Consider the following 21,923-nt stretch of genomic DNA (forward strand, 5'->3'; position numbering starts at 1 on the left):
GAGTATTACAAGAGTTGATCTACCTTGAGATCGTGAAGGCTAAACCCTAGAAGCTAGCCTATGATTTTGATTGTTCTTGTCCTACGGACTAAACCCCCCGGGTTATATAGACACCAGAGGGGGCTAGGGTTACACAGAGTCGGTTACAGAGAAGGAGATCTACATATCCGAATTGCCAAGCTTGCCTTTCCACGCAAAGGAGAGTCCCATCCGGACACGGGACGAAGTCTTCAATCTTGTATCTTCATAGTCCAACAGTCCGACCAAAGTATATAGACCGGCTGTCCGAGGACCCCTTAATCCAAGACTCCCTCAGTCAACTCGGGGAGGATCCAACCGAAGGGAAAGGTCACGCTGCCTGTGACGTTCGGAGGCGAGCTGGGCTACAGGACGGAGAGGATTGTCTTTGATGTAGCCGAGATCCCCTTGCCCTACAATGGGATCCTCGGCTGCCCGTCACTAGCCAAGTTCATGGCGGCTTCACATTACGCCTACAACACGCTGAAGATGCCCAGGCCGATGAACATCATCACCGTCCCCTCCGACAAGAAAGACGCGTTGGTTTGCGCCGACCAACTCTACCGGGAAGCAGTTGCAGCAGCTGCCACCAAGGCACTTGATCCTGCCGACGGAGTCCCGGGAGGGAAGAAGACCGGCGAGACCCCTCACACCCACTCCAGCAAGCGCACCTCTTCGGGGTGTTGCGTTCTCGTTGAGGATGTGCCAGAGAGCTCCACCGGCAAGAGCAAGAAGTCCAGAGCTGCACCACCAGAGACCAAGAGGGTGCCCGTCAAGGAGGACGGCACGGGGGAAGCTTTTACCATAAGCTCCACCCTCGACAGCAAATAGGAAAGCGAGCTCGTCACTTTCCTGCGGGTGAATGTCGATGTGTTTGCATGGCAAGCCTCCGACATCCCCGGCGTTCCCAGGGAAGTGATTGATCACCATCTTGCTGTCTGTCCTCATGCACGGCCCATCAAGCAGAAGGTCAGGAAGCAAGCTCTGGAGAGGCATGAGTTCATCACGGAGGAGAGCAGAAAACTAGAGGATGCAGGCTTGGTAAGGGGGGTGCTCCATCCGACGTGGTTGGCCAACCCGGTAGTGGTGTGCAAGGCAAACGGGAAGTGGAGACTGTGTATTGATTACACAGAGATCAATAAGGCTTGTCCAAAGGATCCCTTCCCGTTACCGCACATCGACCAAATCGTTGACTCCACGGCTTGGTATGACATGTTATCATTCCTCGACGCCTACTCAGGGTACCACCAGATCTTCATGAAAAAATAAGACGAGGACAAGACAGTGTTCATCACCCCATGTGGTACGTATTGCTTTTTACGGATGCCTTTCGGGTTGAAGAGTGCTGGCTCAACCTTTGCAAGAGCAGTCCAAATTGGTTTTGAGCCCCAACTACATAGAAATATGGAAGCTTATATGGATGACATAATGGTCAAAACCAAGGACAAAGCAACACTTGTGCAAGATCTGGATGAATCATTTGCGAACCTGCGCAAGATCAATCTCAAGTTGAACCCTAAGAAGTGTGTCTTCGGTGTCCCGTCCGGCAAGCTTCTCGGGTTCTTTGTGTCGCAGCGTGGGATTGAGGCAAACCTAGATAAGATCAAGGCCATCGAGCAGATTGAGGCACCTAAACAGATCAAAGACGTGCGTCGGCTCACTGGCTGCGTTGCCGCCATGAGCAGATTCATCTCCAAGTCCGCGGAGCGTGCCCTTCCTTTTTTCAAGATCTTGAAGAAGACGGGCCCAATGGAGTGGACCCCGGAGGCCGAGGCAGCGCTGCAGGATTTAAAGAAGTACCTCTCCTCTACCCCAGTGCTGGTTGCGCCCAAACCACAAGAACCGTTGTTACTATACCTAGCGGCAACAAATTAGGTGGTTAGGGCCGCACTAGTGGCGCAGAGAGAGGTCGACGAAGAGGCAGCGGCAGCGGCAAAGTCAACGGATGGCGAGCCAGAACCCTCCCCGACAGGGCTCGATCCCGGCAAGACTGAGTCTCTGGCAGAGGCTGACGCCAGTGCGACAGGGCTCTCGCGACTGAGTGAAGTGGCGCAGAAGAAGAAAATGGTGTAGCACCCAATTTACTTCGTCAGCTCCCTCTTGCAGGGGGCTAGGTCGAGGTAATTAGGTGTGCAAAAATTTCTCTTCGGCCTCCTTATGGTCTCGAGGAAGCTGCGTCATTACTTCCAAGCGCACGAGATCACCATGGTCAACGGATACTGCATAACCCCGATGCAACAGGGAGGATTGTGGAATGGGCCCTGGAGCTGTCGAGTTTCGGTTTAAAGTTCGAAAGCCCCTCGACGATTTAGAGCAGAGTCTTGGCGGAGTTAGTTGCAGAATGGACCTCTACACCGGAGGAAGAGGTACCGGAGACCACTCTCCCCGGCAAGGAAATGAGCCGCAACTGGATCATGTACTTTGATGGGGCTTTTTCGCTGCAAGGCGCCGATGCTGGTGTGCTACTTGTCGCACCCACCGGAGAACACCTCAAGTATGTCGTCCAAATGCACTTTCCCCGGGAAATGTCAACTAACAACACCGCCGAGTACGAGGGCTTGCTTGCCGGTCTCAGGATCGCGGCGGACCTCAGAGTCAAAAAGCTCATCGTCAGGGGTGATTCGTAGCTTGTCGTCAGGCAGATCAACAAAGATTACCAAAGCCTGTTTAAGGAAGCTTATGTGGATGAAGTGAGGAAGCTAGAGGAGCGCTTTGACGGTATACGATGAGCAAGTCCCTCGGACGAAAAACGACATCGCCGACTACCTGTCAAAGCGCGCTGCCCTCAAGCTACTGATACGTCTCCAACGTATCTATAATTTTTGATTGCTCCATGCTACTTTATCTACTGTTTTAGGCAATATTGGGCTTTATTATCCACTTTTATATTATTTTTGGGACTAACCTATTAACCGGAGGCCCAGCCCAGATTTGCTGTTTTATGCCTATTTTAGTGTTTCGAGGAAAAGGAATATCAGACGGAGTCAAAACGGAACGAAATCAACTGGAGAAGTTATTTTTGGAAGGAAAGCAACCCAGGGAACTTGGAGTGCATGTCAGGGGAGATACGGGCTGCCCACGAGGGTGGGGGGCGCCCCCCGGGCACGCCTCCTGCCTCGTGGGGCCCCCGTAGCTCTCCGACGTACCCCCTGCACCCATATATACTCTTGTACCCTAAAACTTCCAGAACAGAAGATAGATCAGGAGTTCCGCCGCCGCAAGCCTCTGTAGCCACCAAAAACCTCCCGAGAGCCCGTTCCGGCACCCTGCCGGAGGGGGATCCCATCACCAGTGGCCATCTTCATCATCCCGGCGCTATCCATGACGAGGAGGGAGTAGTTCACCCTCGGGGCTGAGGGTATGTACCAGTAGCTATGTGTTTGATCTCTCTCTCTCGTGTTCTTGAGGTGATACGATCTTGATGTATCCCGAGCTTTGCTATTGTAGTTGGATCTTATGATGTTTCTCCCCCTCTACTCTCTTGTGATGAATTGAGTTTCCCCTTTGAAGTTATCTTATCGGATTGAGTCTTTTATGAGAACAGTTGATGTATGTCTTGCCGTGATTATCTATGGTGACAATGGGATATCATGTGCCACTTGATGTATGTTTTGGTGATCAACTTGCGGGTTTCGTGACATTGGGAACCTATGCATAGGGGTTGGCACACGTTCTTGACTCTCCGGTAGAAACTTTGGGGCACTCTTTGAAGTACTTTGTGTTGGTTGGATGAATCTAAGATTGTGTGATGCATATCGTATAATCATGCCCACGGATACTTGAGGTGACAATGGAGTATCTAGGTGACATTAGGGTTTTGGTTGATTTGTATCTTAAGGTGTTATTTTAGTACGAACTCTTTTATAGATTGATCCGAAAGAATAGCTTTGAGGTGGTTTCGTACCCTACCATAATCTCTACATTTGTTCTCCGCTATTAATGGCTTTGGAGTGACCCTTTGTTGCATGTTGAGGGCTTGTCATATTATCTATCTATGTTATTATTTTTGAGAGAACTTGCACTAGTGAAAGTACGAACCCTAGGCCTTGTTTCCTATCATTGCAATACCATTTACGCTCACTTTTATCATTAGTTACCTTGCTGTTTTTATATTTTCAGATTACAAAAACCTATATCGACTATCTATTTTGCACTTGTATCACCATCGCTTTGCCGAACTAGGGCACCTATACAATTTACCATTGTATTGGGTGTGTTGGGGACACAAGAGACTCTTTGTTATTTGGTTGCAGGGTTGCTAGAGAGAGACCATCTTCATCCTACACCTCCTACGGATTGATAAACCTTAGGTCATCCACTTAAGGGAAATTTGCTACTGTCCTACAAACCTATGCACTTGCAGGCCCAACAACGTCTACAAGAAGAAGGTTGTGCAGTAGACATCAAGCTCTTTTCTGGCACCGTTGCCGGGGAGGTTAGCGCTTGAAGGTATATCTTTAGATCTTGCAATCGAATCTTTTTGTTTCTTGTTTTAGCACTAGTTAGTCTATAAAAGAAAATTACAAAAAAATGGAGTTAAGTTTGTCTCATACGCTTCACCTTTTTAATATCTTTCGTGAGTATGATGGAAAGGATAATTGTGCTCAAGTGCTAGAAGAAGAAATCTCTAAATTGTTTGGCACTAAATATTTGAATGATGAGCATGATTGCAATGTTGTTAGTACGAATTCTTTGAATATCTATGATGCTAATGATGATTGCACTAGTTATGATGAAAATGCCTCCTATAAGCATGTCAATTTTTGTGGAGTGCATTGGGCTTGCAAGGACACACCAAATAGGGAAGATAGATATTGCAAGAGGCATAAGTACTTAGAAACTAAATGGTTGCAAGGAAGGCTAGATGCATGTGCTGAAAAATTATTTTTTCTTAGCCATACTTGTGAACTTTGCAATGAACGTGATCATTTTAGTACCCAATGCAAATTGTTTCATGATCGTATCGTGTCCAAAAATTGTGATGACTTGATTTCCCTTGAACATCATAATGAGCTTAGTTTGCTCTTGCATAAAACGTATAACTAAGATTATTCCAGAGTTTGCCCTTGATAGAATTCTTCATTTTGATCTAGAAGAAATTTATATGTATTGTGCGGTGAATTGCATTGAAAATCCTTATATTGCCAATTATATAAAGAAAAGAAAACAAATATAGGATTAAGAGAATACTAATGAAAGGGAAGAGACTTCCCAATATCCTCCTATTATTTCTTATGATGAATCGGGTAATGAGGAGGAGCTTTCTATTCAACCAATCTCATCAATAAGGAGCTCAAAGAGGAAGGTTGAACCTACACATAATGTGAATAAGAAAAATAAAAGAAGGAGCAACAAAGGTAAAAAGGTATCCCTCCCAAATGATGTTCCTCCTACTACTCATTGTGATGATGATAATTGCTATACTATTGGCGCTATCAATATTTTTAATGATCAGAGTGATTATGCTTATGATATGAAAGGGCCCAAGCTTGGGGAAGCTATGTTTGATTGGGATGAAATATTTGAGAATATATTTGCTGGAATTAATGTTTGTCCCAAGCTTGGGGATGCTACGTTTAATGAAGATGATATTTTTAGCATCCCAAGTTTTGATATGCAAAGTTGTTATGATGATAGCATGCCTCCTACCTATGATGATTATATTGATGAATGTGGGTTCGGAAGAGAGTCAACTTTAGGAAGTAGTGATCCCACTATTTTGGAGGATGTTGAATTTTATTGTGATGAATACGAAAGTGGATTTGTAAGAGTGTCAACTTTATTTAGTGATTCCACTATCTTGGGAGAGGTTTCAATCGGTTATGATGAAATCGAAGTTGCTACTTATGATGATTATTGTGATGAAACTTATGCTACAAAAAGTAGTGATGATTATATTTACAAATCTTGTCATGATTATGATTACCCTTTTTCTGAACATTACGCTTTTAATGTGGAAACAATTTTTAGTGTTCAAGTCTCTTATGATACTCCCACTATTATTCATGAGAAGAATTTTGCTTATGTGGAGAGTAGTAAATTTTCTATGCTTGTAGGTAATGAAAATAATGCTTTAGGTGCTGGTTATATTGTTGAATTCATTCATGACACTACTGAAAATTATTATGAGGGAGGAACATATGCTTGTAGGAGTTGCAATAATGTCAAGTTTCCTCTCTATGTGCTTAAAATCTTGAAGTTATGCTTGTTTTACCTTCCTATGCAAGTTGATTATTGTTCCCATAAGTTGTTTGCTCACAAAATCCCTATGCATAGGAAGTGGGTTAGACTTAAATGTGCTAGTCATATGCTTCATGATGCTCCCGTTATGTTTCAATTCTTATCTTTTATGTGAGCATCATTGTCATCTCATGCCTAGCTAGAAAGGCATTAAAGAAAAGCGCTTGTTGGGAGACAACCCAATACTTATCCTTACTGTTTTTGTGTGTTCACATGATTATGCTACTGTAGGAATCATGCTTTATAGCTTTTGTTTCAATAAAGTGCCAAGTAAGACCTTTAGGATAGCTTACGGTGATAGTTGTGTTGATCCTGCTGAAAATCAGAAACTTTTGCACCCAGTAAATAAGTTTTGTTAATTCACAGAAACGTGGTTCTGATCTGATTATTCTTGCTATGGATTGGTACACAAATTTCTCAGGTCTTCCTAATTTTGTAGAATTTTTGGATTTCCAGAAGTATACGTTTGATACAGATTACTACAGACTGTTCTGTTTTTGATAGATTCTGTTTTCTATGTGTTGTTTGCTTATTTTGATGAATCTATGAGTAGTATCGGAGGGTATGAACCATAGATAAGTTGGAGTACAGTAGATATTACACCAATATGAATTAGAATGAGTTCATTACAGTACCTAAGTGGTGGTTTTATTTTCTTATACTAACGGAGCTCACGAGTTTTCTGTTGAGTTTTGTGTTGTGGAGTTTTCAAGTTTTGGGTAAAGATTCGATGGACTATGGAATAAGGAGTGGCAATAGCCTAATCTTGGGGATGCCCAAGGCACCCCAATGTAATATTAATGGACAACCAAGAGCCTAAGCTTGGGGATGCCCCGGAAGGCATCCCCTCTTTCGTCTTTGTACCATCGGTAACTTTACTTGGAGCTATATTTTTATCCACCACATGATATGTGCTTTTTCTTGGAGTGTCATTTCCTTTTGTTAGTTTTTGCTTGCTGTTAGTTAGAATAATGTTTTGCATCTTTAGTTTCAATAAAGAAGTCAAGGATAGCCTTTGCCATGCTTATTTTGCTTGTATACATGTTGCTGTTTGAAAACAGAAAGTTTACCGCTGTTGCAAAAATTCACTAGAAAAGTCAGAGAGTGGTATAATGTTGAATATTTTTGCATATTGAGCTCTGATAAATTTATTACAGTGGGAATTTTAGTTCATAATTTTTGGAGTTAGGGAAGTATTGATACTCTTGCACTCTTTACAGACTGTACTATTTTGGCAGATTGCTGTTATGTTTGCATTGTTTGCATATGTTTGCTTGTTTAATGATTCTATTTGATGATATGAGTATTAAATATGCAGAGGCATTTAGTATGCAATGTTGAATAATAATTTTAGTGATTTTTTATAGTAGAAAATGATAAGGTTTTGCATTGGTTTATACTAACCTATCTCACGAGTTCTTGTTGAGTTTGTTGTGAATGAAGCTTTTGATAAAAAGAGAAACCATGATATGAGATGAATTAAGGAGACACAAAAGTTCAAGCTTGGGGATGCCCAAGGCACCCCAAGATAATATTTTAAGAAGTCTCAAGCATCTAAGCTTGGGGATGCCCCGGTAGGCATCCCACCTTTCTTCTTCAACAACTATCGGTTAGTATCGGTTGAGCCTAAGTTTTTGCTTCTTCACATGAGTTGTGCTATCGTTGCAAAGCTTTGCTTTCTGTTTGAATAAAGTATCAAGATCTGAAATTCTTTAATGAGAGAGATCCATACATGAATTGGAATTTGCTAGAATACTCTATGTGCTTCACTTATATCTTTTGAGCGTGATAATTTTTGCTCTAGTACCTCACTTAGATCTTTTAGAGCATGGTGGTGGATTTGTTTTAAAGAAACTATTGATATTTCGTGCTTCACTTAGATTATTTTGAGAGTCGTTAATATCATGGTAACTTGCTTAATGTTAATATACTCAGTGTTCTAGATATGTGAAAATTTCTTTTGAGTGAATTGAATACTAAGATAAGTTTGATGCTTGATAATTGTTTTGAGATATGGAGGTGATAATATCAAAGTCGTGCTAGTTGGGTAATTGTGAATTTGAGAAATGCTTGTGTTGAAGTTTGCAAGTCCCATAGCATGCACGTATGGTTAAAGTTGTGTAACAAATTTGAAACATGAAGTGTACCTGGCTTGTGCATCCTTATGAGTGGCGGTCAGGGACGAGCGATGGTCTTTTCCTACCAATCTATCCCCCTAGGAGCATGCACGTAGTACTTGATTTTTGATGGCTTCTAAATTTTTGCAATAAGTATATGAGTTCTTTTGACTAATGTTGAGTCCATGGATTATACACACTCTCACCTTTCCACCTTTGCTAGCCTCTTCGGTACCGTGCATTGCCCTTTCACACCTTGAGAGTTGGTGCAAACTTCACCGGTGCATCCAAACCCCGTGATACAATACGCTCCATCACACATAAACCTCCTTATATCTTCCTCAAAACAGCCACCATACCTACCTATCATGGCATTTCCATAGCCATTCCGAGATATATTGCCATGCAACTTCCATCATCATATTCATGACATACATTACTTTTGTCATATTGCCATTGCATGATCATGTAGTTGACATCATATTTCTGGCAAAGCCACCATGCATTATTTTTCATACATGTCACTCTTGATTCATTGCACCATCCCGGTACACCGCCGGAGGCATTCATATAGAGTCATATCTTGTTCTAAGTTTCGAGTTGTAATCCTTATGTTGTAATCAATAGAAGTGTGATGATCATCATTATTAGAGCATTGCCCAAAAAAAAGAGAAAGGCCCAAAAAAGGCCCAAAAAAAGAAATAAATAAAAAGGGCAATGCTACTATCTCTTTTTCCACACTTGTGCTTCAAAGTAGCCCTTGTTCTTCATGTAGTGAGTCTCGTATATTGTGCTTCAAAGTAGCACCTTGTTCTTCATGTAGTGAGTCTCATAAAGTTGTCCTTTTTATACTAGTGGGAATTTTTCATTATAGAACTTGGCTTGTATATTCCTACGATGGGCTTCCTCAAATGCCCTAGGTCTTCATGAGCAAGCGAGTTGGATGCACACCCACTAGTTTTCTTTTGTTGAGCATTCATAGCTCTAGTGCATCCGTTGCATGGCAATCCCTATTCCTCATGTTGACATCAATTGATGGGCATCTCCATAGCCCGTTGATTATCCTTGTCTATGTGAGACTTTCTCCTTTTTTGTCTTCTCCACACAATCCCCATCATCATATTCTATTCCACCCATAGTGCTATATCCATGGCTCGCGCTCATGTATTGCGTGAAGGTTGAAATTGCCATGCTATTTTGAGAAGACATGATTGCTTTGATTAGTATGCTTGAAGTATAATTATTTTTATGTCAATATGAACTTTCGTCTTGAATCTTTCGGATCTGAATATTCATATCACAAGTAAGAAGAATTACATTGAAATTATGCCAAGTAGGACTCCGCATCAAAAATTCTTTTTTATCATTTACCTACTCGAGGACGAGCAGGAAATAAGCTTGGGGGTGCTTGATACGTCTCCAACATATCTATAATTTTTGATTGCTCCATGCTACTTTATCTACTGTTTTAGGCAATATTGGGCTTTATTATCCACTTTTATATTATTTTTGGGACTAACCTATTGACCGGAGGCCCAACCCAGATTTGCTGTTTTATGCCTATTTCAGTGTTTCGAGGAAAAGGAATATCAGACGGAGTCAAAACGGAACAAAATCAACTGGAGAAGTTATTTTCAGAAGGAAAGCAACCCATGGAACTTGGAGTGCACGTCAGGGGAGATACGGGCTGCCCACGAGGGTGGGGGGCGCGCCCACCCCCCCGGGCGCGCCCCCTGCCTCATGGGGCCCCCGTAGCTTCTCCGACGTACCCCCTGCACCCATATATACTCTTGTACCCTAAAACTTCCAGAACAGAAGATAGATCGGGAGTTCTGCCGCCGCAAGCCTCTATAGCCACCATAAACCTCTCGGGAGCCCGTTTCGGCACCCTGCCGGAGGGGGATCCCATCACCGGTGGCCATCTTCATCATCCCGGCGCTATCCATGATGAGGAGGGAGTAGTTCACCCTCGGGGCTGAGGGTATGTACCAGTAGCTATGTGTTTGATCTCTATCTCTCTCTCTCTCGTGTTCTTGAGGTGATACGTTCTTGATGTATCCCCGAGCTTTGCTATTGTAGTTGGATCTTATGATGTTTCTCCCCCTCTACTCTCTTGTGATGAATTGAGTTTCCCCTTTGAAGTTATCTTATCGGATTGAGTCTTTTATGAGAACACTTGATGTATGTCTTGTCGTGATTATCTGTGGTGACAATGGGATATCATGTGCCACTTGATGTATGTTTTGGTGATCAACTTGCGGGTTTTGTGACATTGGGAACCTATGCATAGGGGTTGGCACACGTTCTTGACTCTCCAGTAGAAACTTTGGGGCACTCTTTGAAGTACTTTGTGTTGGTTGGATGAATCTAAGATTGTGTGATGCATATCGTATAATCATGCCCACGGATACTTGAGATGACAATGGAGTATCTAGGTGACATTAGGGTTTTGGTTGATTTGTATCTTAAGGTGTTATTCTAGTACGAACTCTTTTATAGATTGATCCGAAAGAATAGCTTTGAGGTGGTTTCGTACCCTACCATAATCTCTACATTTGTTCTCCGCTATTAGTGGCTTCGGAGTAACTCTTTGTTGCATGTTGAGGGCTTGTCATATTATCTATCTATGTTATTATTGTTGAGAGAACTTGCACTAGTGAAAGTACGAACCCTAGGCCTTGTTTCCTATCATTGCAATACCATTTACGCTCACTTTTATCATTAGTTACCTTGCTGCTTTTATATTTTCAGATTACAAAAACCTATATCTACTATCTATTTTGCACTTGTATCACCAACTCTTCGCCGAACTAGTGCACCTATACAATTTAGCATTGTATTGGGTGTGTTGGGGACACAAGAGACTCTTTGTTATTTGGTTGCATGGTTGCTAGAGAGAGACCATCTTCATCCTACGCCTCCTACGGATTGATAAACCTTAGGTCATCCACTTGAGGGAAATTTGCTACTGTCCTACAAACCTGTGCACTTGCAGGCCCAACAACGTCAACAAGAAGAAGGTTGTGTAGTAGACATCAACTACCTATGGAACCAGGTACTTTTGTGCTTAGGTTAACTCAACCATTCGTTGAACCATCAACTGGGCAGAACAAGCAGAGGAAGCTAGGCCCCGACAAGTACTTCTCCGCCTAGCTCCCCAGAGCCGCTGGCGAAGATGTTGCCGTGGATACCGATCCTGCCGCGGGGCAACCAACTCCGGCAGGGCCTCAGGCCATGGCCGTAGGGACGATCGCTCCCGTTGCAGAAGAGATGCTGAGGGACTCCTGGACTAGGGGGTGTCCGGATAGCCGGATCACCATCATCGGCCGAACTATCATCGGCCGGACTATCATCATCGGCCAGACTCCAAGACTATGAAGATACAATATTGAAGACTTCGTCCCGTGTCCGAAGGGGACTTTCCTTGGCGTGGAAGGCAAGCTTGGTGATACGGATATGTAGATCTCCTACCATTGTAACCGACTCTATGTAACCCTAGCCCTCTCCGGTGTCTATATAAACCGGATGGCTTTAGTCCGTAGGACACAACAACAACCATTACAATCATACCATAGGCTAGCTTCTAGGGTTTAGCCTCCTTCATCTCGTGGTAGATCCACTCTTGTAACATCCAAAATATCAATATCAATCAAGCAGGACGTAGGGTTTTACCTCCATCAAGAGGGCCCGAACCTGAGTAAAACATCGTGTCCCTCGTCTCCTGTTACCATCCGCCTAGACGCACAGTTCGGGACCCCCTACCCGAGATCCGCCGGTTTTGACACCGACATTGGTGCTTTCATTGAGAGTTCCTCTGTGTCATCACCGATAGGCTTGATGGCCTCTTCAATCAACAACGACGCAGTCCTGGGTGAGACTTTTCTCCCCGGACAGATCTTCGTATTCGGCGGCTTCACATTGCGGGCCAACTCACTTGGCCATCTGGAGCAGATCGAAAGCTACGCCCCTGGCCGTCAGGTCAGGTTTGGAAGTCTAAACTTCACAGTCGATATCCGCGAGGACTTGATCCTCGATGGATCCGAGCCGCAGCCAAGTGCGCCGCACTGTCACGATGGCCGTGACCTAACTCTGCCGCCGGACAGCGCCTTGGAGGCCGCACACGAATCCGCTCCGACCCATAGTCTGGAGCCGATCGCACAGATCGAGGACGGGTGGCTGGACACCGCCTCGGGAGCTGCAACTTCTACGGCGATGGAGCCGAACACTGACCTTGTCCCGCATAAAGCTCATGACTCCGAGGTGCCGGACTCCCTGCCGGACTCCAAACCTCCGGCGCCCCTGCCAATCGAATCCGATTGGGCACCGATCATGGAGTTCACTGCTGCAGACATCTTTCAGCACTCACCCTTTGGCGACATCTTAAATTCTCTGAAGCACCTCTCGCTATCTGGAGAACCCTGGCCGGACTACGGCCAGGATGGTTGGGACGCGGACGACGAAGAAATTCAAACCCCACCCACCACCCACTTTGTAGCCACCGTCGACGATCTAACCGACGTACTCGACTACGACTCCGAAGACATCGACGGTATGGACGATGATGCCGGAGACTATCAAGAACCAGCGCCTATAGGACACTGGAAGACCACCTCGTCATACGACATATACATGGTGGACACCCCAAAAGATGGGGACGGCGAAGAAGCAGCGGAGGCAGATTCCTTAAAGAAACAGCCCAAGCGCCGACGTCAGCGGCGCCGCTCTAAATCCCGCCACAGCTAGAATGGAGATTCCGGCACAGGAGATAATAACACCCCAGAAAGTGCCGAAGATAACCCTCTCCAGCAAGATTCAGCGCAGGAGGAGGTAGAAGCAAGCCCTCACGAGAGGACGGCAGACGAAGAGGTCGAGGATGATAATTACATACCTCCCTTCGGAGACGAGGCAAGCCTCGACGATGACGAATTCGTCGTGCCTGAGGATCCCGTCGAACAAGAGCGTTTCAAACACAGGTTAATGGCCACAACAAATAGTCTAAAGAAAAAACAGCAACAGCTTCAAGCTGATCAAGACCTGCTGGCCGACAAATGGACCGAGGTCCTCGCGGCCGAAGAGTATGAACTCGAACGCCCCTCCAAAAGCTACCCAAAACGCAAGTCGCTCCCCCGACTAGAGGAGGAAACATACAAACCTGCATCACCAGCGCACAATACGGCAGACCGACCACCTCGTGGCCGCGACAGAGAGGCATGTAAGCCCTCCACCAAAACCGTATCCTGGCACCGCTCAAAAAGCACGAAGCCACGGGGGAACGCGCCGAACTTGCGGGATATATTGGAGGACAAGGCAAGACAATCCAGATCTATCTATGGATCACGTGGGCGCCCCAAGATCCACGACGAATACCGTCGCGCCGGATACAACTACTCCGGCCGGGCCGAACACAGCAGACAACGCTCTCTCGAGCTACGTCGCGATATTGATCAATACAGAGGCGCCGCACACCCACTATGCTTCACTGACGAAGTAATGGATCATCAAATCCCTGAAGGGTTTAAACCCGTTAACATCGAATCCTACGATGGCACAACAGACCACGCGGTTTGGATTGAGGATTATCTCCTTCATATACATATGGCCCGCGGCGACGATCTTCACGCCATCAAATATCTCCCGCTCAAGCTTAAAGGACCAGCTCGGCATTGGCTTAACAGCTTGCCCGCAGAGTTAGTTGGATGCTGGGAAGACCTGGAAGCCGCATTCCTCGACAACTTCCAGGGCACGTATGTGCGACCACCGGACGCAGATGACCTAAGCCACATAATCCAGCAGCCAGACGAATCGGCCAGGCAATTCTGGACACGGTTCTTAACAAAGAAAAATCAAATCGTCGACTGTCCGGATGCAGAGGCCCTCGCTGCCTTCAAACATAACATCCGCGACGAGTGGCTGGCCCGGCACCTAGGACAGGAAAAGCCGAAATCCATGGCAGCCCTTACATCACTCATAACCCGCTTCTATGCGGGAGAGGATAGCTGGCTAGCTCGCAGCAACAACCTCAGCAAAAATGCTGGCAGTCCGGATACCAAGGACCGCAATGGCAGGTCGCGTCGAAACAAAAACATACACCGCATTAAGGCGACAACAATGAGGATACGGCAGTCAACGCTGGATTCCGAGGCTCCGAACCCGGTCAACGGAAGAAGCCATTTAAAAGAACCACTCCGGGCCCATCCAATTTGGACCGAATACTCGACCGCTCTTGTCAAATACATGGAACCCCCGAAAATCCAGCTAACCACATCAACAGAGATTGTTGGGTATTCAAGCAGGCAGGCAAATTAATTGCCGAAAACAATGACAAGGGGCTACACAACGATGACGAGGAAGAGACCCGGCCGGCGAACAACAGAGGACAAAAGGGATTCCCCCCTCAAGTTCGGATGGTAAACATGATATACGCAACGCATATACCCAAGAGGGAGCGGAAGCGTGCACTAAAGGACGTATACGCGATGGAGCCAGTCGCCCCAAAATTCAACCCATGGTCCTCTTGCCCGATCACTTTCGATCGAAGAGACACTCTGACCAGTATCTGCCATGGCGGATTCGCCGCATTGGTTTTAGACCCAATCGTCGATGGATTTCACCTCACGAGAGTCCTGATGGACGGCGGCAGTAGCCTGAACCTGCTTTATCAGGATACAATGCGCAAGATGGGCATAGACCCTTCACGGATTAAACCTACAAAGATGACCTTCAAAGGCGTCATACCAGGTGTTGAGGCCAATTGTACAGGCTCAGTCACACTGGAAGTGGTCTTCGGATCCTCGGATAATTTCCGAAGCGAGGAGTTAATCTTCGACATAGTCCCGTTCCGCAGTGGCTACCACGCTCTGCTCGGACGAACCGCGTTGGCAAAATTCAACGCGGTGCCGCATTATGCATACCTTAAGCTCAAGATGCCAGGCCCTCGCGGAGTCATCACGGTCAATGGAAACACGGCACGCTCCCTCCGAACGGAGGAACATACAGCAGCTCTCGCGGCAGAAGTACAGAGCAGCCTTTTAAGGCAACTCTCGAGTCCGGCCGTTAAACAACCGGACACGGTCAAACGCACCCGGAGCAACATCAACCAAGACCACCTGGCACGTTCCAAGCACGCGTAGCAATGCGGCCCCAACCCCAGCCCTCGCACAATTGCAAGACAAACTCTCTGCGTACATAATTACGCCCTGAAGATACCATGGGCATAGGGGGAGAGGCACGACCACAACAGACCCAGAGTGCGGTTCGACCACACCAGGGGCTCCCAAGTGTGTCGCTCTTTTTATCTTTTATTTTTCTCTTTTTTTATATATATAGGACTCTGTCCGGCGGCGAACCTGCCGAACTCATGATGCAACAGCCAGGGAGGGACAAAGGCTGCAACGAACACTCAGGTGGTCTCCATTACGAGCATTAAATTTGTTAAATACACCATTCCACGGCCTACCCCTGGAGGGAGACGCCTTTAATTCGTCCAATCCCTTGCTTTCCGCACTATTTGTATCATTCCGCACTCATAGCAGATCTTCTTGAATAAATAATGCAGCACTTTTTGCCCATAATTGCATTACTTTATATATATATGTTCATTTACGACATGTTGCATCCGTATATTTTGGTACGGCCGAATACACTAGGGGCTTATGTTCCCCGCATTATGGTGTGATAAGTCCGAACACTTTCACAAGTGTGGCACCCCGAACTTATAGCATTATATGAATCGGCTCCGAATCATGTCTTGAGTCAATAGTTGGGTTTGCCCGGCTCCCATGTTTGGCACCTTACGTTCCGTTCTATCGGCTAAGGTAGCACTGGGAGAACCACTGCGATTGCGCCCCGGTTGAGCCGGGTTAACGCCTCAGTGGAGAAAGCTAAAACTGACTGTCATGATAAGGCGAGAGACTGGTCGTTGTTCAAGAGGTCCCTTCGAGTCCCTAAAGACTCATGCCGCTTCGAGCGAAGAACCGGATAATGTCCGGCCAAGGCGTGGATAGTGCCCCGAACTCGGTCTTCCGATTACTAGGGGCTTCGCCGAAATTTAAAATTATAGAATTCTATGGCTAAGTGAGAGTGTTCAAGCACTATAAGTCCGGTTGCCTTGTTCGTTGTGTTGAGCGCCTCCCTAGATGGACCCAAAAATGGGAACAAGAGTGCTCAAGTTTATCCCGAACACCCCAGCACTCGCGGCATGGGGGCTGAAGCCGACGACTTGCCATCTCTCAGATTTACTAAACGGCCGCGCAGAAGGTAATATTTTAAATTAACAAGCGTTGCTTAGCGCATAAGAACAAAGTTTTCAGCGCACAGGATAACACATTGCGAATTTACTCAATAATTACATCCCTGAGGCACTCATCCGCAATCTTGCGGGCACCCTTCAGGACAGTCTTATAGTTCATCTCGGGCGTACGATATTCCTTGCCCGCTGGCGGCGCGTCAGTGATTAGCTTCTCTGCATCCAGCTTGCCCCGATGCACCTTTGCACAGGCAAGGGCCCGACGAGCACCTTCAATACAAGTGGAGCGCTTGATAACCTCCACCCAGGGGCACGCATCCACCAACCGCCGCACGAGGCCGAAGTAGCTCCTAGGCATGGCCTCTCCAGGCCACAGTCGGACTATGAGGCCCTTCATGGCTTGCTCGGCTACCTTGTGGAGCTCGACCAGCTGCTTCAGCTGGTCGCTAGGGGGCACCGGATGGCCAGCCTCAGCATACTGAGACCAGAAGACCTTCTCCGTTGAGCTCCCCTCCTCGGCTCGGTAGAATGCGGCGGCATCAGACACGCTGTGAGGCAGATCTGCAAACGCCCCTGGAGAGCTCCAAATTCGGGTAAGTAACACGTAATTTACATTCACATGCTTGCTTTGCATGAAAAATGCCTTACCCACCACTATCTTCTTCACCGACTCAATCTCCTGAAGGGACTTATGGGCCTCGGCCTTGGCGGCTTTGGCACTTTCGAGAGCCGAGGCAAGCTCGGACTCTCGAGTCTTTGAGTCATGCTCCAAACTCTCATGCTTTTCCATGAGAGCCTGGAGCTCTTGCCGAACCGCCGCCACCCGCGCCTCCTGCTTTTCTCGCTCCGCCCGTTCCGCGGCCGCACTGCGTTCGGCCGCGGACACGGCCTCCTTCAGGGTTGCCACCTCGTTTGTGGCCCCTGCAGTACCCATGTTATCCTTGTTATTTTTTGTCGCAAGATAAATCCTTTTCTATAAGGTACAAGTTCAAAGTGGTGTTACTCACCTTCTTTGTCCTGGAGCTGCTTCTTGGCACAACCGAGCTCTTGCTCGGACCGCTCGAGCTCCTGCTTCAAAGCACCGACCTCCGCAGTCAGTGCGGCAGAGGTCAGCAGTGCAGCCTGCAACCCATATTGACATAATTTTTTAGCAACCCTGCGTCTATCTTTTTTCCAGATCCTCAGTCCGGCTTTTCTTTCCGAACACCGAACCGAGCATCAGGGGCTACTGTCTATGCGGTATTACATTGCATATTTTTAACTTCTTACCTCAAAGTCTGATAGAAGGCTACTGCAGGCTTCGGTCAGCCCGCTCTTGGCGAGTTGTACCTTCTGAATCACCGCACTCATAATAGTGCAGTGTTCTTCCTCGATGGAAGCGCTCTGGAGCGCCTCCAACAAATTGTCCGGCGCCTCCGGTTGGACGGAAGCCGCCGGCATCACGGTCTTTCTCTTCTTGCGAAGGGGCCGCCGGTCGGACTCCGGAACCACTGCGGGTTCCGACGTGGAGTCCGGCGCAAAGTCCGGGAGGCCGCCTTGTGGCGCCTCCGGAGCCTCCCCCTGATGGGTCCCTTCTTGGGATCCCACCTCGGCGTCCTCGGTGTCGCGAGGGGTGGAGGCAGTCGGGATGGAGTCTACATCCGACGGAGCTAGCGACCCGCTCGATGAAGTGGGGAGATCATCATTGGCCGGACTACAGGCAGCATGCGGCATTAGAATGACACTATGTGACACAAAAGAGAAATTATAAATCATTCAGGAATCCGGATACTTACGATCTCGCTGGAGGCCTGGCCCTTGAAGGCCATTCTTCCTCGCCAACGTTGATGTTGGTGGAGCTGTCCGGGGGAATAGTCCTTTCCCTCTTGGACCCTTCGGCCTCCCCTGTTGGGGAAGCCTTCCTCTTCCTCTCTGCCTCCTCTGGGAGAGAGTCCTCTTTCTCCTCCTCGTTTTCGGGGGAGGAGTCCGCCTCGGAGTCGTCGGAGACCTGAAAACGGGAACTCTTTCGAGTACCCGTGGCCTCCTTCTTGGCCTTCTTCTCCGGCACCATGTGCGGTGCCGGAACCAGCAGCCCCGCTAGACGGGCGTCTACTGGGTTTTCTGGCATAGGAGCCGGGCAGATGATCTGCTCCTCCTTCCTCATCCAGTCCTGTCAAAGGAAAAGGGGAAATTGAAACCCGCATAGAGTCAAACTATGAATAACAAGTGTCCCGTAAAGGGGTAGAATCACTTACCTCGTCAGCTTGGCGCTGCGAGCGAAATCCGCGATCTTCAGTGGCGGACGCGGGGGCTTCGGCACCCTTAAAGAGCACTTTCCAGGCATCTTCGTACCTAGTGTCGAAGAGCCTGCTCAAGGTCTGGTGCTGTGCCGGATTGTACTCCCACAATTTAAATGCCCGTTCTTGGCACGGGAGAATCCGGCGGATGAGCATGACCTGGACCACGTTGACAAGCTTGAGCTTCTTGTTCACCAGCCTCTGGATACAGGCTTGGAGTCCGGTCAGCTCCTCCGAATTACCCCAGGTCAGGCCGCTCTCCTTCTAAGAGGAGAGCCGCGTGGGGATCCCAGATCTGACCTCGGGGGCCGCTGCCCATCTTGGGTCGCGCGGCTCGGTGATGTAGAACCACCCCGATTGCCATCCCTTGATGGTTTCGACGAAGGCACCCTCGAGCCAGAGGACATTGGGTATCTTACCCAACATGGCGCCTCCGCACTCCGCCTGAGTGCCCTTCACCACCTTCGGCTTGACGTTGAAGGTCTTGAGCCACAAGCCAAGTGAGGCTGGATACAGAGGAAGGCCTCGCACACGATGATAAACGCCGAGATGTTGAGGATGAAGTTTGGCGCCAGATCATGGAAATCCAGGCCGTAATAGTACATGAGCCCCCGGACAAAGGGATGCAATGGGAAGCCCAGTCCGTGGAGGAAGTGGGGAAGAAATACTACCCTCTCATGGGGCCTGGGGGTGGGGATGAGCTGCCCCTCGTCAGGCAGCCGGTGCGCGATGTCGCTGGACAGATAGCCGGCGCTGCGCCGTCTTTCGATGTGCTCCTCCGTAACGGAGGAGGTCATCCACTTGCCTCCCGCTCCAGACATGGCTGGGGAAGGTTGAGACGAGATGTGCGGGCTTGGGCGCTGGAGCTCGAGTGCGCGGAGATGGATAAGCAAAGGAGGAAGAAGGCGTAGGTGAAAGGGTGAATCCTAATCCCCTTATATATGGGCGGGCGAAGTCGATGCGTCCCCCACCTGCTTGGTAAAACTCGCTTATCTCCCAAGCGTCACCATCAATGGCGCAGTTGGGTTACCCACGTCTGTATTGATGAGAATTCCGGAATAAGGGGGAACACGATCTCTGCTTCGACAAGTCGTGCCAAGGAAACCGCTTCGCTAAATGCGCTGAGGTGGTAAATTAAAAAACGATTCAAATGATGGCTTGGTAGTGGTGTGACGTCATGCCACAAAAAACGTCAGCAGATTGAACTTGTGTATATATTATTCTCTCTACGGTGGAATGTGGAATTTATTTTGCAGAGCCGGACACTATCCTTGTGTTCACAATCTTCTACGAATTATTCGGAGGAGGAACCCGCCTTGCAATGCTGAACAATATGCGCGCCGGACTCATCGTCATTGAAGCCTGGTTCAGGGGCTACTGAGGGAGTCCTGGACTAGGGGGTGTCCGGATAGCCGGATCACCATCATCGGCCGAACTATCATCGGCCGGACTGTCATCATCGGCCGGACTCCAAGACTATGAAGATACAAGATTGAAGACTTCGTGCCGTGTCCGGAGGGGACTTTCCTTGGCGTGGAAGGCAAGCTTGGCGATACGGATATGTAGATCTCCTACCATTGTAACCGACTCTATGTAACCCTAGCCCTCTCCGTGTCTATATAAACCAGATGGCTTTAGTCCGTAGGACACAACAACAACCATTACAATCATACCATAGGCTAGCTTCTAGGGTTTAGCCTCCTTGATCTCGTGGTAGATCCACTCTTGTAACATCCACAATATCAATATCAATCAAGCAGGACGTAGGGTTTTACCTCCATCAAGAGGGCCCGAACCTGAGTAAAACATCGTGTCCCTCCTCTCCTGTTACCATCCGCCTAGACGCACAGTTCGGGATCCCCTACCCGAGATCCGCCGGTTTTGACACCGACAGATGCCTTTGATCCTTGTCGTCGAGCCACGGGCTCCGGCATGGGTGCAACACACCGTCCGATTCCTCCAAATAGGAGGGCTTCCTGAGGAGCAGGAAGAGGCAAAGAGAGTAGCCCGCCAGTCTGCTATGTACCAATTCGTTGACAACGTCTTGTACAGAAAAAGATCGAATGGGGTGAAATTGAAGTGCATCTCCCGGGAGGAAGGACTAGAGCTGTTGGCGGAGATATGTGGAGGCATATGTGGCTCCCACATAGGGTCGAGCGCCCTTGCTAGCAAGGCTTTCCGGCAAGGTTTCTTCTGGCCCACTACCCTCCAGGATGCGACGGCACTAGTAACCAAGTGTGAAGCATGCCAGTTCCATTCGAAGAAGCTTCATCAACCAGCTCAAGCTCTTCAAACCATCCCTCTCTCCTGGCCCTTCTTGGTCTAGGGGCTCGACATATTGGGCCCTTTCCCTCATGCCGTCGGGGGCTTTGAGTACTTGTACGTTGCAATCGACATGTTCACAAAGTGGCCAGAGGTGGAAGCGGTGAGGAAGGTGACAGCGCAGTCAGCCATCAAGTTTTTCAAGGGGCTAGTTTGTTGTTTTGGGGTACCCAACAGGATCATCACCGACAACGACACACAGTTCACAAGCCACGCCTTCATGCAGTACATTGAGGATCTCGGCGGCAAGGTCTATTTTGCTTCCATGGCACACCCACGAAGCAACGACCAAGCAGAGAGAGAAAATGCTGAATTTCTGCGAGGCTTAAGAATGAAGACTTTTGACAGGCTGTGCGAGAGTGGAAGGTGCTGGATTGACGAGTTGCTGGCGGTTCTTTGGTCGATCAGAACGACGCCAAATTGAGCCACCAGCCAGACACCCTTTGCCCTGGTCTACGGCCAGAAGCAGTTCTCCCCATGGAACTCACATACGGGTCGCCTCGAGTGCTCGCTTATGATGAGCTTGAGCAAGAGCGATTGTGGCAAGATGACGCAACGTTCCTTGAGGAAGATCATCTCCAGGCGGCTGTGAGAGCAGCGCGCTACCAGCAAGCCTTGCGCCGCTACCATAGCCGCAAGGTTCATGCCCGGAGCTTTGAGGAAGGCGAACTTGTTCTTCAGCACGTTCAGTCGGCCAAGAATTCC

This window comes from Triticum dicoccoides, chromosome 2B, assembly GCF_002162155.2.
Source record: "Triticum dicoccoides isolate Atlit2015 ecotype Zavitan chromosome 2B, WEW_v2.0, whole genome shotgun sequence".
Classification (NCBI taxonomy): Eukaryota; Viridiplantae; Streptophyta; class Magnoliopsida; order Poales; family Poaceae; genus Triticum; species Triticum dicoccoides.